The following is a 15,813-nucleotide window of genomic DNA, read 5'->3' on the forward strand; positions in this document are numbered from 1 at the left end:
TCCTTTGTATCTTACCAAAAAGTTATCCTTGTTTTGGTTAGTTCCAAATTTAACTCTTATTGACCGAACTCATAAATAAAGAAAGATATTCACCATCCAGCCAAGAAGTTAATTCTTTGGTACGGCAACCCAGGACAGTTTTGTCCAACAGGAAAGAAATCATTACGTGAATTAGTGTGGCCTTCAAGGAAAGAAAATTTAATCCAAATAAGGTAGTGATCCGTTGGGATACCTTTTATTTTCCAATATACTTGGTATTACTCGGAGGGTTCTAAGGAGAAGGGCACGTTCCAGCGCTCTATCATCTCAATATCTATCGCTTGGCTGAATCTGTCTTGTTTCTACTAACAAAGACATATTCAGTTACTTTAGGCGCACAACATTGTTATCCATGCAAGCAGATCCCTAATGATTTATACTCAGAGTTAAACCTAATGATTCATTAATCTCCATCTTAAGGTATCATGAAATGAATCATCATTCATTTTCATTGCTTAACATACAATACAAATATTTACACAACATATTGCTTAACAAAAAAGAGAAGGAAATAATTTACGCAATATCTCTAGCTAATTCTAAGAGATACGCCGAAAAAACAAAAAGGAAATCCTAATCGATAATAAGAGATACACCAAAATTAGAAAAAGAAAATGTGATCCTTAGCAGTTCCGTAATATATCGAACCTCTAGTGGTTGGTCTGAAATATGACATGGGGCAGCAACTCGACAGGCCTAATTTGGCCTCGGCATAGCTCGCTCGGACCGAAAAATAAGTAAGCAAATTTTATTTACGATTAGATGCTTTGATGTGGAGTTAGGCTTGATGCCGCGAGCTCGACCCAATCCTGTTTGCCCAATTGAGCAAGTACATGAAGAGGCCTAATAACCCCTCTGTCAGCACCTATGTGTTGTGTCACTATTTCAGCCACTTGGCCTCGATTCATGAATCGATAAACGTGATCTTCCTGCCCCTTAGATTCAGGATAGATAGCTCGATAGGCTTCACCTTCTTGCCCCCTAGAATTAGAACTCAAAGGTCGATCTTGATTCGGATTGTTGACGTAAGGGCTAAGTGGCACATTTGGCCTATATGGAAAAATTTCCTACATTTGGAGGCAAGATTGCATCACAAGGTGTCACGGTATCTCCATTTGGAATTGGGCAAACAAGAGGTCCATTTTGATTAGCCACAAAATTGTCGACAAGATTAATATTAACCGGATTTACTTGGTTATTGAAAGATTACGAGTTTGGTTTATTTGTTAGGGAGGGGGCTCAATGGTTTACAGAGAGTATGACGTGGTTACTTAAAGTTTACAATTGACTTTACAAACAGAGAAGTTACATTATCCACGAGAAGTTACTCCATAGTCTCCTATTATAGCAATACTTATTAATAAGAAGTTACAACAATCCTAAAATAGTAGCAATAAAAATACCCACCCAACGATTATCCTTGATTGCTCGATGTTGATATCAATGACTTCGTCAATTCAAGGTTCTCCTTAATAACTTCATGTTATGTGTCGTCGATCACTTCATTGGTGAGTTGTCAATTCTCTTCAAATTATCAATAATTCTCTTCATATATGACCAAACTCTACTCTCATCTTCTAAATCTATCACTTGTCAATAATAATCAAAAGTTTTATCATTTTTTAGGGTAAATAGTAGAAATTTAGGATCATATTTGTTGATAAATACAATGATGACACTAAAGGCGCATTTAGTAATGTTTACATTTCAGAAGAACAATTTTTTAACAAAAATAGTTTTTTTTTTTTTCAGAAACAATTTCTAAATATAGAACGCGTTTGGTAACTCTAAAAAAAAATTCTACTCCAAGGACAAATGCGTATGGTAAACTTATATAATTTTTGTGTTTCTTTTAATCTTTTAATATTTTTCTTTTTTTTTTCTTTCTTCCTTTTGGCCGGTCGCCAACCTTAGCCATGGCTGGTGATCGCCAACGAGGGCCAATAGCCTCGCCTAGCCACGGCGAGGCTCGCCGGCTCTTTTGGCGAGGCTAAGCCTCGCCTTGGTTGGGCCAGCACAAGGTCGGCCTCGCCTTGGTGGGGCAAGCTCGGCCTCACCGGATCTAAGCGAGCTTGAGCTCACCCAACCATGGCGAGGCCGAGCCTCGCCCGGGGCTAGCAACGCTCCGGCGAGGTCGCCGGCCAAAGGAAAAGAAGAAGAAAAATTAGAAAAAAAGAAGTGTTTCTCGGAAGTGTTTCTAGGAACAAGAAACAAGTTTTTCTACTTCTTATTTCTGTTCCAAATCTATTTCAGGTCAAGTTTTCTACTTCTTTTTTCTACTTGCCAATAATCTGAAGGCCTTTAAAGTTTCAAAGGTCAATTATTTGTTAGAATACATACTTTATACTTTTGCAATTAGGCCCTCACAATCACGCGTGGACAACCGGCCAATAATATGAAGGCCCTTTAAAGTTTCAAAGGCCGGATAACATATTTAAATACCCCATCTAAGCAGTTAATTTTTAATCTCATCGCATGATTACGTGAAATACGTGATGGTTTTAAGCTGAGTATATGGAACGTTTCAATTGCTTTTTTTTTTTTTTTTTTTTTTTTTTTTTTTTTTTGGTAACATTTGAAATTTGACTTTTATTTATTTATCATGAAAAAGAATGAAATATTTAAAATCTTAGCCCTCAGCTAACGCTCCGACCAGCCCTTTCCCCACATATTCTCCAGCCTTCCAATGACGAATCACCCTTCACCATCGTCCATCGCGTCGTGGGAGATAATGTGATTGGAGAGCTCGGAACGGGCAAACAGGGCAATTGCATTTTCCTCCGAAGAGTGACTTTAGGCGTTTTATTTTACAACCCATTTTAGATTGGGCCTTCAAATTTGAGGTGCTCCATATATAACCTGTTTAAGCAATTTTGAGTTAATAAATGAGTTCAAAACCCATTTTAATAGACCTACAGCACTAAATATAAATAAGCTATAAGTCGGAACCAATTACCCGAATAAACCGTTTTGCCCCCTTTCAATTTATTTCATTTTTAAATGTAGTTTCTTGGAAGCCCCTAAGACTTTTAAGTCCAGATCCGTCCTGCTTTTATTTCTCCGCGCCATCAAGCATAAAAACTTCATCTTTCGTAGTTGACCCAATCGAGGGAAGAAAATACTGGATACATGTACAATGTACATGCACGTGCCTCGCGTGCATGGGTGATATGATTAGCACGCCAACATGAAGCACGAGGGAATCTGGAAATTGATCGAAGGGCGAGATGCGTTTGCGGTCCAAATCGATGTTTCTGTTGGACTAATGTTCTAGCCATCGGGTCCCTCCGCCGATGCATAAAGCTTAGAGTCTTATAGCCACTTGATAATCGCACATGAATTCACTGTCGTCGACCTCTGACCTTTAAGTGTGTGGTAGATTAGCTTTATTGATAAAGAAGGCATTGTCCCATGATGTGAACCACTGGGTTCGTTCTTTTGTTCTTCATCGATCCTGACCGTTATTCTGCATGTGATGATCAACGTTGACACGTGCTTGAATGATTAGAAATCACTTGAAGCTTTGTGGTAGGATCATTCGACAAAAGTTCTTGGTCCTTTTGTCCATATTAGAATGAACTTTCTAAGGCAGCTTCGTGGTAGGACTAGTCAACAAAACTTTTTTTCCCACTCGAAAAGCATTCTACGTCCGGATAATTTGACAGGGCAGGGAAGTTCACATTACAAGGTATATATACATCGCACCATCATGTCTAAACACTTAAATTTTGGGCAAGCCGCCTGAAATCCCAATTGGCTTCGAGCCTGTCTATGCTTTTTAAGTCTCTTTTTTCTCCTCCCTTTTGTCACGTACCTGCTTCATCTTGCGCAAATTATGACTACAAACCCTGGAATGTCCTCACACCGTCGCCTTTGGATCGCTCTGCTATTGCTCTCGGCGTGTGTTGCTATTGCACATGACTTAGACGATGTCGATATTCCAAAGCTGGGCATGTCCCGTTCAGAGTTCTTGCTAGACCCGGCACGCGCAGTTCAAGCTTCGGTCGCAGAGGACTTTGTGACTTCCTTCTACGACCAAACCCTCGATCATTTCAACTATAGACCAGAAAGTTACAATACCTTCAAACAAAGATATGTTATATTGTGTCTCAAGTTTGAGCCCGTTAGATTAATACGCATAAGTTTGGCCAAATAACAAAGTTCAAGGGAGACTTTGTGATGTCTTCGAATTTTCTTGTTCCGGCATTAATCCCATCTCTTCGTACGTATGGGTAGAAGGAAGAAGCCAAAAGCTGCATGGGGTTTTATTCTTCAAGCATGCAAGCAAAGGAAGGGATCAACAATATTCTATATTAAATAAAGAACCCACCACCTGCTGCATGCACATGGCCATGCACGTAGAAAATTGGTCAACAATTGTAGGCACCGAATTCCCTCTTTCACGGTTTCTCTTTTGTGGGTTTCTCTCGCTTTTATTGATAAAGAAAGAGGGATGACAGAATAAAGAAAGAGAGATGGCAGAAGCTATTCTACGTGTGTGTCAGTGCATCATGGTCATACGCTTGCTTCTCTCCATAAACAAGAAATTCGAAGACTGCAGCCCACCTCATTTCACGGATCAATGGCACACGTTTCTGACTATCATCCCGCATCTCTGCCGCCTCATTAAATGCTCGCCCATGCACATGCAGGATCTGCATGCATGCCTACAAATATGGTGGGCGTTCGGTGCCGATTGCGGCTTGTCTTGTGGGCGCCTGCGCTGCAGCATTTAATGAGGCCATTTATTTGTTTTGTCTTGTCCTCTGCCGTTCTCCCTATATAAGGAGAAGACGTCTGAAGATGCGAGACAGAGAGCGAAAACAGAAGAGCTCGGTAGAGAGCGAGAGAAACGAGCTCGAGAGAGAGAGTGAGAGAAAAGAGCTCAGAGAGGTTTGTGCGGAGTCGAGTCCAGTGAATGAGTTGAGTTGTTAAACACCGTGGGTATCGGGTATAAAATAGGGCTGGGAAATACTTGAGTGCATGTGTGTGATTGTAATCCTGTAATTCTCCGATTTATAGTGGATTGATTTGCTGGCTCTCCCTGTGAACGTAGGTTCCGACATTCGGACCGAACCACGTAAATTTCCGGTGTCCTTTTTGTTCCTCGTTTTATTTCGATCGATTTCTATAGCTCCCGACATAATTGCAAAATTCCGATCCACTTCCGCTGCGACGCCGATTATCAACAAGATATGTGGTCAATTCCAAGCACTGGGGTGGCGCAGATTATGGCGCGCCGATCTTCGCCTTTCTCGGCGCAGAAGCACCAATTGATGGCGACATAGCTACTCCCGGGTTCCTCACAGATAATGCTGCTCAATTTAGAGCACTCCTGGTATACATAGAGGTAATTTACAACAGAAATGTCTGAAATCGCATCACTACTCTTCTACTCGATGCTCTCACCAAAGTCCATTTATGTACTAAAATTTATTAACCTTGTAGCATCGGTTCTATGGAGAATCAATCCCATATGGAATGACATTTGAAAAAGCCCTTGGTGATGCCGACACCCGCGGATATTTCAGCTCTGCCCAAGCGCTCGCCGATTACGCAGAAATCCTCATATACTTGAAGCAGAAATTGAAAGCCGAACATTCTCCGATAATTGTTTTGGAGCATCGTATGGGGGAAGTAAGTGACTATAATAACATCTTACGCACGCCACATACATACATATAGCTTACATGGTGGTTAAATTCCATTTATAAAACCCAGTTACAAAATGGGTCGAAAACTCCGAGTACTCACTTCATTATGAATTTCAATGAATATCAATTTTTAGTGTTAGCTTCGTGGTTCCGGCTGAAGTATCCTCACGTGGCACTTGGAGCTTTAGCTTCATCCGCCCCGATTCTTTACTTCGACGACATCGTTCCTCAGGATGCATTCTATTCAATAGTCGCAAAAAGCTTTTTAGTAAGATCTATTTGCTCTGTATTTTTCCCCTTCTGTTTCCATTGCCATGCGTTTCTATGTTAAATCGATTGCCTAACAAATTTGTTCTACGAGATTTTGTAGGAAAGTAGTTCTTCTTGCCACCAAACGATAAGACGATCCTGGGAAGAAATCGATAGAGTTGCTTCTGAGCCTCGTGGTCTCACGAAGTTGAGCAACGCCTTCAAAACTTGCAGGTGGAAATGGCTTCTTCTTTTTTAACTGATTCTGAATGTAATTATAAAAGCTCTAACTCTGTTATTTTCCTTCTGTTTAGTCCCCTGCAAAGTTCATCAGAGCTCAAGAAGTACCTGAAATTGCTGTACGTACAAGTGGTTCAATACAACGATCCATTCGCACAACCCTTGAAACTTATGTGCGATGCCATTAATGGAGCTCCTCCAAGAAAAGGCCTTCTGCAGAAAATCTTCGCAGGCCTCGTTGCCATCAATGGCAACTTAACATGCTATGTCAATCCTTCTGGTTCGGATGCTCAAATTCCTTCGGGATGGTCTTGGCAGGTGGGTAATATGTACCTATCACCGATTTATATGCGACTTGCATTTTCATCACATTACTTTTTATCGCTTTGTTAGCAAAAATTAATAAGATGGTTGTCCCATCGAGTCAAGTCGAGTCAAATCAATATGATTATTCACTACTCAAGTTGAGCTCTTCTCAATTATCTGCTAACACCTACCTGCTAGTGGTGGGCTTGAATTTTGAGGCTCGAGTTCACCTGCATGAAGTGTTTTTAGGCTCAAGGCAAACCTAATATCATCTGTTCTTGAAAAGCAAGTTTTAGTTTAAGAGTCATAAAAACTGAGCTCGAGGCTGGAAAGAAAGGATCAGATGTGTGCTTCTAATGTTTTTCTCCCCTCTTTTGAAATGATCTGATTCTCTAATGTCCTAAATGGCTAAAGATAGCTAAAGTACTTAGAAATTGATCCTGTTCTCAAACTATTCAGGGTGCAGTTGGACTCGAAAAGAATCGAGCTGAGTTTGACTAGGCAGTCCATAATATATTTGAGCTCGAACACGCCATGCGTAGTGGCTTGACTCTCTTACACCATATACTAAGAGAGATCTGGGCAATTTTCCTTTTCTTGAGTCTACTTTTTTCAGAGAAATAAGCAAATAAAACTGTAAACTTGGTGTTAATATTCCTGCTCCTTTTGTTGGACTGAAGAGAGCTCGTCTGGCTTTTTGCAGACATGCAGTGAGATGGCGTTCCCTATCGGCATTACCAGAAACACTATGTTTCCACCAGAACCTTTCAATCTAAACAACTTCAGCAATGCCTGCAAAAGTGAGTTCGGCGTCCCACCTCGACCGCATTGGGTCACTACCTATTTCGGCGGTCATGTAGGTCACTCTGCAAATCTAATAAATTTGGCTGTTTTTTTTCCTCCCTCTTGTTGATCAATTTCTGTACAAAACCAGAAGAAATGGCTTCAGACCTCAGCAATCCCAGATGTTAATTAAATTTTCACTAATTTCCTCATTGACGATGAAAAATTGCAGGACATAAAACTAATACTACATAGGTTCGCTAGCAATATAATATTCTCCAATGGACTTCAAGATCCTTATAGCAGCGGCGGGTATGTGTAGCATCGAAGCTTATAGATTTTCTATGAAACATCACTTTCTTTATCAAGTTTAATGATGATTCACATTTATCAATTATATCATAGGGTCCTGAAGAATATTTCTAGCACCGTTGTCGCGATCTACACAGCCAAAGGTATATGCTCGACCTAATTTGTCTCGTACCAAAGTTATATACTGTTTTTGAACTCAGAAATTAATTCTCACTTTGATTTGCAAAATATTTTCTACGTAGGTTCTCACTGTTTGGACATACTCGGAGCTGACAAGAGCGATCCAGATTGGTTGGTCGAGCAGCGCAAAACCGAGGTCAAGATTATGAAAAAATGGCTTGCCAAGTACTATGCAGATCTACATGCTTTCGGAAATTGATCTCACATGTAAAAGTTATGAATATATAGTGGTAATATGACTAGGAATAAAGCTATTACATAAGTTTTGTACCATCTCGGCCAATTTGATCTCGAAGATTTACATCGTTCGCCGCAATAAACCTCATGGGTTTTTCTCGGATGCACTACCTCATCATTTATGCTTGCCTGGATAGTTTACCTATTTAGTTTATCCAATCATGATCAACAACAACAACAAAAAAGTATTCCATAACTATCTTATTAATAAAAATATTACATATTTAAAAAAATAAAAGGAAAAGACGAATAAATTTATTCATGATAATTACTACGTATCACGCATCAGCTTTTTGACATGAGTAATCGTTTTTTTTTTGGGGGGGGTGGGGTTGCAGATTGTCATTTCCCTAAGAAAGTGGACAATCGATCAATTTTTTTTTTGGGAAAAATCCTCATCCCCTTTTCTGCCGGTGAAAAGATAATAATTTATATCTAGAATCTTGATAAATATTAAAGAGGACACGTATGTATGTGGATTCTGTTTGGATCGATTACAGGCAAAATCTTAATCAAGAGGCGAAACTTCATAGGTCTAATTTTAGGGAGAGAAATGTTTAAAATGCACCGAGGATGAATACTTCGAGTCATACAAAGTTAACTAATCAGTGTTTTTGTAGTCAAATTTAATGTATATTTCTTTTTGACTGAGACAACGACATAATTATTTACATAAGAATGACTTCTTTCCATCTCACCCAAAGCCAAACATTCGGCAAAACGAAACTGATGTATTGACATAAAACATGATACGTTCCTCATGTTTTACAAAGGTTAATCCTCCTTATCCCCGCTGAGGCCTACAATGTGCAATCGACAAAATTAAAGGTGATCAAGACGTATAGATCGAAGAAATCAGTTAAAAGAGACCCTCAATTAGCTGTGACGATATCACCAAAAGAATTTGAAAAATAGGGATGCATTTGACCGAATCCAAGAGGCTCTTGAATGACTCATGATCTCCGGAGTCATGCTAGTTACAGTTATACATTATACACTTTAGCCAAAACATGTGTATGGAGCATTTACTTACAATAAAATTAACAACTATTTATTTTCTACATAGAATAGAGATTTCGTTTGGCTGAAGCGAGAAATAATAGACTTGATATTGCAATCAAACATTGTACTTGATATTGCAATCAAACATACTCCTAGCAAACTATATTACATTTAGTGCTCCTAGCAAAAACTATATTAGATTCGCATGTATATGATATGTATATGATGTACGTAAGAATATTTAGAGAACAAGCGCTCAATTCCCGTAAACCATCGACCAGGACGGCAAATGCCTATATATGCTTATGAAGGTGTCTCGTTCCATGTCCTCCTTAGTTTGGAATTCTTCGTAAACATCCTTCTCGTACCCACTGCACACTATGACTCTTTCTTGTCTCTCTTCGATCGTCTCCTTCATTTTGTCCGCAGCTTCAATTTCTGGACAGAGACTTTACACTTTAACGCTCAGTCTACACCGTGAAGACGTCCTTCGAGATACTAAACAGGCAATTAGGGATCCCGTAGAAAACAACTTTAAAACCTTCTTCTTCAACCAAACACTCGATCATTTCAACTACAAACCAGAGAGTTCCACCACATTCAAACAGAGATAATTTATCAACTCCAACTTCTGAGGCGGCGCGCATTCTAGTGCGCCGATCTTTGTTCTCCTCGGTACCGAATCACCACTCGACGAAGCCCCAGCTGTGGTTGGGTTTCTGACCCATAACGCTGCCCAATTCCAAGCTTTATTAGTTTATATTGAGGTAGTACATATGAGTTCTACTATTTCCTTCTAAGTCCATGCATGAATGTTCCTTTTGTCTAACCAAAGCTTCTAACCATGTAGTTAAATTCTTCTCTTCTCGTGGATTTTTTCTTGTCAGCACCGGTATTATGGTGAGTCAATTCCACTTGGGATGAGCTTCTAAGAAGCTCTCAAAGATCAAGATATTCGTGGGTATTTTGGCTCGGCCCAAGCTTTGGCCGATTATGCAGCCATTGTCATGCACGTTAAGGAGGAACGAAACGCCCATAAATCTCCGGTTATCGTGGTGGGAGGATCATATGGAGGAAGTAAGTGCATTGGGTATAATATCCCGTTAATATTTGTGAGCATCAACCGCGGAATATTTTTTTTTTTCCCAGTTTGTGCTGCCTTCCAATTAGATTCAGTCTTATTCCAAACTTATTGTGGGTGTGCATATGTTAGAAACAGAAAAAAGGATCCTGAAAACTATATATATCCATTCGGAGACGAGTAAGTAAAATTACCGATAGTATAAATATTATGTAAAATATTCAGTTGTTACTACCGTTCATTATCCATGAAAATAACAGTCTCTTATGTTAAAAAGATATATCATCTTATTATATTAAGTTTTTACATTCTAATAGCTAAAGCGAATTTTAGTGCTTGCTTCATGGTTCCGGCTAAAATATCCACATGTGGCCCTCAGAGCTCTAGCCTCATCAGCTCCGATACTGTACTTTGATGATATTATCCCACAAGATACATACTATTCAGTCGTCACAAAGGATTTTAAGGTAATTACACTCACAATCTATCTTTCTCATTTTAATGATGGGTTGTGCGGCACCTTTTTGATCATCTAAAATATGTCATTAGTTGACATGATGTCCCTATATTCTTGCTTATAGTTCATAGCTTCAAGAGAATTCAAGGGTGTGCTTATTCAAAACCATGCCATAAGTGAGAAAGACACACAAAGCTATCCCACGAGTAATTCTTAAAATCTTAATATGACTTCTTCCTTTTCCATAATTTGTGTTCAATCGAGGTCATTTTGCACAAGAAGCTAGTGAGACTTGCTATCAAACTATAGCAAACACATGGTCAGAAATTGATAGAGTTGCTTGGGAGCCTAATGGCATTTCAGACTTAAGCAAGATGTTCTAGACTTGCCAATATGTGATCTATTGCATCATCTATCATGTGTCTTAATCCTCAAATAAGTGGAATGCCATAGACCATCACATCTAATTTCTCAATTTAAGGACATTAAATTTATTCATTTTACCTTTTGAGGTCATGAACCCGAACCCACGCACTCTTTTGTTCAATAAGATGTTTCATGATTTTCGAGGCTAAATCGAGTCTTTTAGAATGTGTGTGACCGTTAACTTATGAAGGAGATTGAATCAATCATAGATTAAGTACTGTTGCCTTTTGTGTGTGGATGTTTTAGGTCCTTAGTGAGTGGGGATGAGCTAAAGTACTACTTGATAACTTTGTATGCAACTTAGGTTGCACCGACACGCAACACAGACACATGACACGACACGTCATAGAAAATTCCGACACCTTAAGATACGGTGTATATTAAATAAATATTTTTATTTTTAATTAATTTGATTCAAATTTATAAAAAAATAAATAAAACGCCAACTTTAACAAAAATTATTGATGAAACTAATAATTAACAAGAGATTAGAATGAATTTATTTAAATAATTTTATGATTTTCTATAATAATTAAAATTTATTATTATTATTTAACATTCAATATTTTTATTTTCAAAATCACTTTTTGATCTCATTTATTTTATTTTTTTGACCAACCCCCTATCCTCCCAAAAAACAAAATTATTTCAATGCTTTTATTTTCTGACCCAAAAAATCCCCCACCCATTTATTTCACCATCTCCGTCCCCGTTCCTTTCCCCCATAATTTGTCAGCTCCTTCCATGAAAATTGAAATCACACTCCTCCACCCACCCCTTTCACGCCAAGTCCCATCAAAACCCCTACTTTTAATTTCTTTTTTTCTACCTTTTTTTTTTTTTTTTTTTGTTAAAAGCCTAAAACTAAAACAAAAGCAAACTTGAAAACCCTAGCAACCACGCCTCCTCCTCCTCCCACAACCTCTTCTTCGTGATCTTTGCTCTTTCTTGGAATCGCTCGCCTCCGACCCTCCCTCCTTCGCAACTGCAGCCACAGCTGTAGCCTCCAGCCCTCCACGGCGGTATCACAGTCGCGGCTCTCTGGGTCACTCTACCTCTAGCCCTCCCTTCCAGTCGCAGCCATGCTGTCGCTCACGGCCCTCGCCTCCACTCCATCGCCTTCTTCAATGACCTTCGCACTTGTAGACCTACCCTAGAAACCGACGCCTCTTGCAATTCTGGACACGTGTGTCCAAACGTGTCCAAAAGAGCTTACCATGTGTTGGAAAATCCGACGCGCGTTGATTACGTGTCCAACGTGTTGGACACGTGTCAAGGTGTTCGACACGACATGGAAGTTTTTAGAACGTGTCGGTGCAACCTAGTAGGCGACAGCAGCTCAATATAATTGTCCACCAAGATATCCAGTGACAATGATATGCAACGGCGTAGAGGGAGCAAATACTACTAAAAATGGCATTCTTCATAAAATAGCTGCAAGCGTTGCTGTTGCCCTATTACGGGAGCTCCACATTTTACCTCAATCCTCCCGCAATTGTATCTCAAACTCAAACTGTGTTGGGTTGGAGGTGGCAGGTACGATACCCTACACCTTCTTTAAGCATCAGGGGAGGCCCATTCTTGAATCTTCCTCGTAAAAACTGTGTAGCATTTAAGAAAAGTCACACTTCTATTGAACTAAAAAGGTAGATCTGCTTGTAGACCTACAGCGAAATGGTAATGCCCGTAGGCATCACAAACAATTCTATGTTTCAACCAGGCCCTTTCATCTTGAGCGACTTCATTGATGAATGCGACTCCTCATTTGGCGTCCTGCCTCGACCAATATACCCGGTTTAAAAAACTTCACGTTCAGACATAATTTAACAATTTTTATGTAATTTCACATAATAAAAAAATAATAGTACAAATTGAGAAAGTGGCTTACTCTATATAAATGTGTACTAGTTGAAACCAAAAAACATCTCAAGGATCCTTCTCTTGGCATGCCTGCTTTAGCCTAAGCAATAACCAAACACCCTAACATTTCTTCATCACTCTATAGCCTTTTGATTATTCTGATACTTTTCTCAGCTTGTGTTGCCACCGGGAAGAACTTAGATGGTTACCATATTCCAAAGCTGAGTGTATGCGGCTGAACATTTATTCAAGATCCTTCACGGGCTGTTCGAGCTTTCGTCTCATCAAAAGACTTCCACACTTTCTTTTACAACCAAACCCTCGATCATTTCATTTATAGGCCCAAAAGTTACATTGCTTTCAAACAAAAATACGTGATCGACTCCAAATACTGTGGTGGCGCAAATGCAAGCGCCCCGATCTTTGTTTATCTCGGTGCAGAAGGACCCATCGGCAACGACATCCTTGGGTTCCTCACGGATAATGCGGCTCAGTTTAGAGCGCTTTTGGTCTAAATAGAGGTAATAAAAATGCCCCATATTATTTGCCTGGCGTTCGTTCTTTTTCCCGTATGGTCGGTGCACATATATATGTATCCAAGCAATTTACGAACATAAAGTTGAAATCTTGCAGCATCGGTTTTATAGTGAATCAATTCTGTACGGGTTGACACTTGACATAGCACTAAGTGACCCAAACATTCATGGATATTTTAGCTCAACGCAAGCTCTCGCCGATTACGCGGAAATCCTTGTATACCTAAAACAGGAATTGAATGCCAAAATATTCTCCGATAATTGCTGTTGGAGGACCATACGAGGGAAGTGAGTGAATATATTTTCACATAGCAGCAATATGACTACCACTATAAATCGACATTAAAAAAAATAGCCCACTGGTAACGTTATAGAGAAAAATTTCTTCAATGCCATTGAGGGAAAACATCAACAGCATATATTCTACATATAGCTTTTAAATATGTCTTTCAATCTTCATATATTTAACTTTCAGTGCTAGCTTCATGGTTCCAATTGAAGTACTCTCAAGTGGCACTCGGAAATTTGGCATCATCCGCTCCAATTCTCTACTTTCCTGACCTCACACCTCAGGGCGCATACTTTTTAGTAGTCGCCAAAGATTTTTTGGTAATCTTAATTTGCTCGATTTATACCTTATTCTTTCGCATGCATATCCTGTCATCAAAGCGATCACTATAATTGTTTGTTTGATTTTTCATGAAACTAGTTCTTCCTGCCACCGAACCATAAGGCTCTCTTGGGAGGAAATTGATAGAGTTGCTTCTGAGCCTCATGGTCTCACGAAATTGAGCAAAAATTTCAAAACTTGCTGGTGCGTGGATGATGGAATTGAGAATCATGCATCATATTATAGCATGCGCTAACGGTAATAAAACCTTTAAACGAGAAGTTTATCCACTCTTGATTCGAGAGTTTCAACTATCAACTCCCTAGCTTACCATCAAATTTAGAACGGATAAGACTGCTTGTGAAATGAAAGCGTCTAACATGATATAATGTTCCAATATTAGTTTTAAAATAGAAAAGGTATGCTTTATTGACGAATTTACATTTAACTATGCATATCTTTGTCTTTTTTCAGACCATTGCAAAATTCTTCGCAGCTCAAGGACTACTTGATAGACGTCTACGCGGGTGCTGCTCAGTACAATAATCCATTCAGACGCCCAGTGGAAGCGATATGCAATGCCATTGATGGAGCTTCTCCAAGAAATGACATTCTCAGGAAGATCTTCGCAGGCGTCGTCACTTCCGAGGGAAATCTGACATGCTACATCAATCCACCTTCTACGCGTCCATCTCAAACTAATTTGGGTTGGCCTTGGCAGGTACACACTGTACCGATATCATGAACGGATCTTAGTTTACTACGATCAGTTGAAACCGACTTGGATTGATTATGAAAAAACAAAGCTAATTTCAAACTCGAGTGATGAACGAACAACTCCAAGATTCGGCATAATATGCGTCTAATGTTTCTGAGCGGAGTTTGGTGTAGTCTAATGATTGAGCGGAGTAACTAGTGAATACTTGTGACTCATTTACATCCTAATTGGCTCTACCTGATAGCGATGTGCTAGGCAGATTGAGAGTTAATGAAGACAATTTCGAACTCTTTTGCAATAATTAGTTAATCTTTGACTAACAAAATGGAGGTCGTTTGGCTTTGCAGACATGTAGCGACATGGTGATTCCTGTGGGCATCAGCCAGAATACTATGTTTCAACCAAACCCTTCGACCTAAATAAGTTCGTGAATGACTGCAAGAGTAGCTATGGCATCGCACCTTGGCTACACTGACCACTACTGACTACGGTGGTCATGTACGATCACAAAAATAAAATCATATATATAGGATACTCCTTTAATTTTCATATATTTATACATATATATATATAATTTTTTTATGATTGAACAACATATGACTCTCTTTAGTTTCTTCATTGACTATGGGAAATTGCAGGACATAGAACTTGTTTTGCACAGGTTCGCTAGCAACATTATTTTCTCCAATGGGCTTCTAGATCCTTATAGCAGCGGCGGGTACGCATAGCATCAAAACCTATAGAGATTCTTTCGAAAACATCATTGAATTAAATCAGATTTCAGAATAATTCATACATATTGTCAATCACTATCTTGAACAATATTTATGATATTGTCATTGCAGTCTACACAACTAAAGGTACGTGTCGACTTGATTTGTATCAAACAAAGTCAAATAAAATTTTGATTATCTTTTCATCTTTGGATTTACGGAAGCCAATTGAATCGATGAAATTATTTTGTAAATATAATTTTTTACATGTAGGTTCCCATTGTTTGGACATACTTCCAGCTACGGAGGCCGATCCCGACTAGTTGTTCAAGCAGCAAAAAACCGAGATTGACATTATAAGAAAGTGGGTTATTACATGCCATGCTGATCTTCGGGCTTTTGGAAAATAA

The 15,813-nt window shown here is 39.2% G+C and overlaps 2 pseudogenes; both read left to right on the top strand.

Annotated features, from left to right (window-relative positions):
- Nucleotides 1-3,776: 3,776 nt before the first annotated feature.
- On the top strand, nucleotides 3,777-8,103 carry LOC120289223 (annotated as a pseudogene).
- Nucleotides 8,104-12,339: 4,236 nt separating this feature from the next.
- Nucleotides 12,340-15,813, top strand: LOC120289157 (annotated as a pseudogene).

Source organism: Eucalyptus grandis, chromosome 10 (assembly GCF_016545825.1).
Source record: "Eucalyptus grandis isolate ANBG69807.140 chromosome 10, ASM1654582v1, whole genome shotgun sequence".
In the NCBI taxonomy this organism is placed as follows: domain Eukaryota; kingdom Viridiplantae; phylum Streptophyta; class Magnoliopsida; order Myrtales; family Myrtaceae; genus Eucalyptus; species Eucalyptus grandis.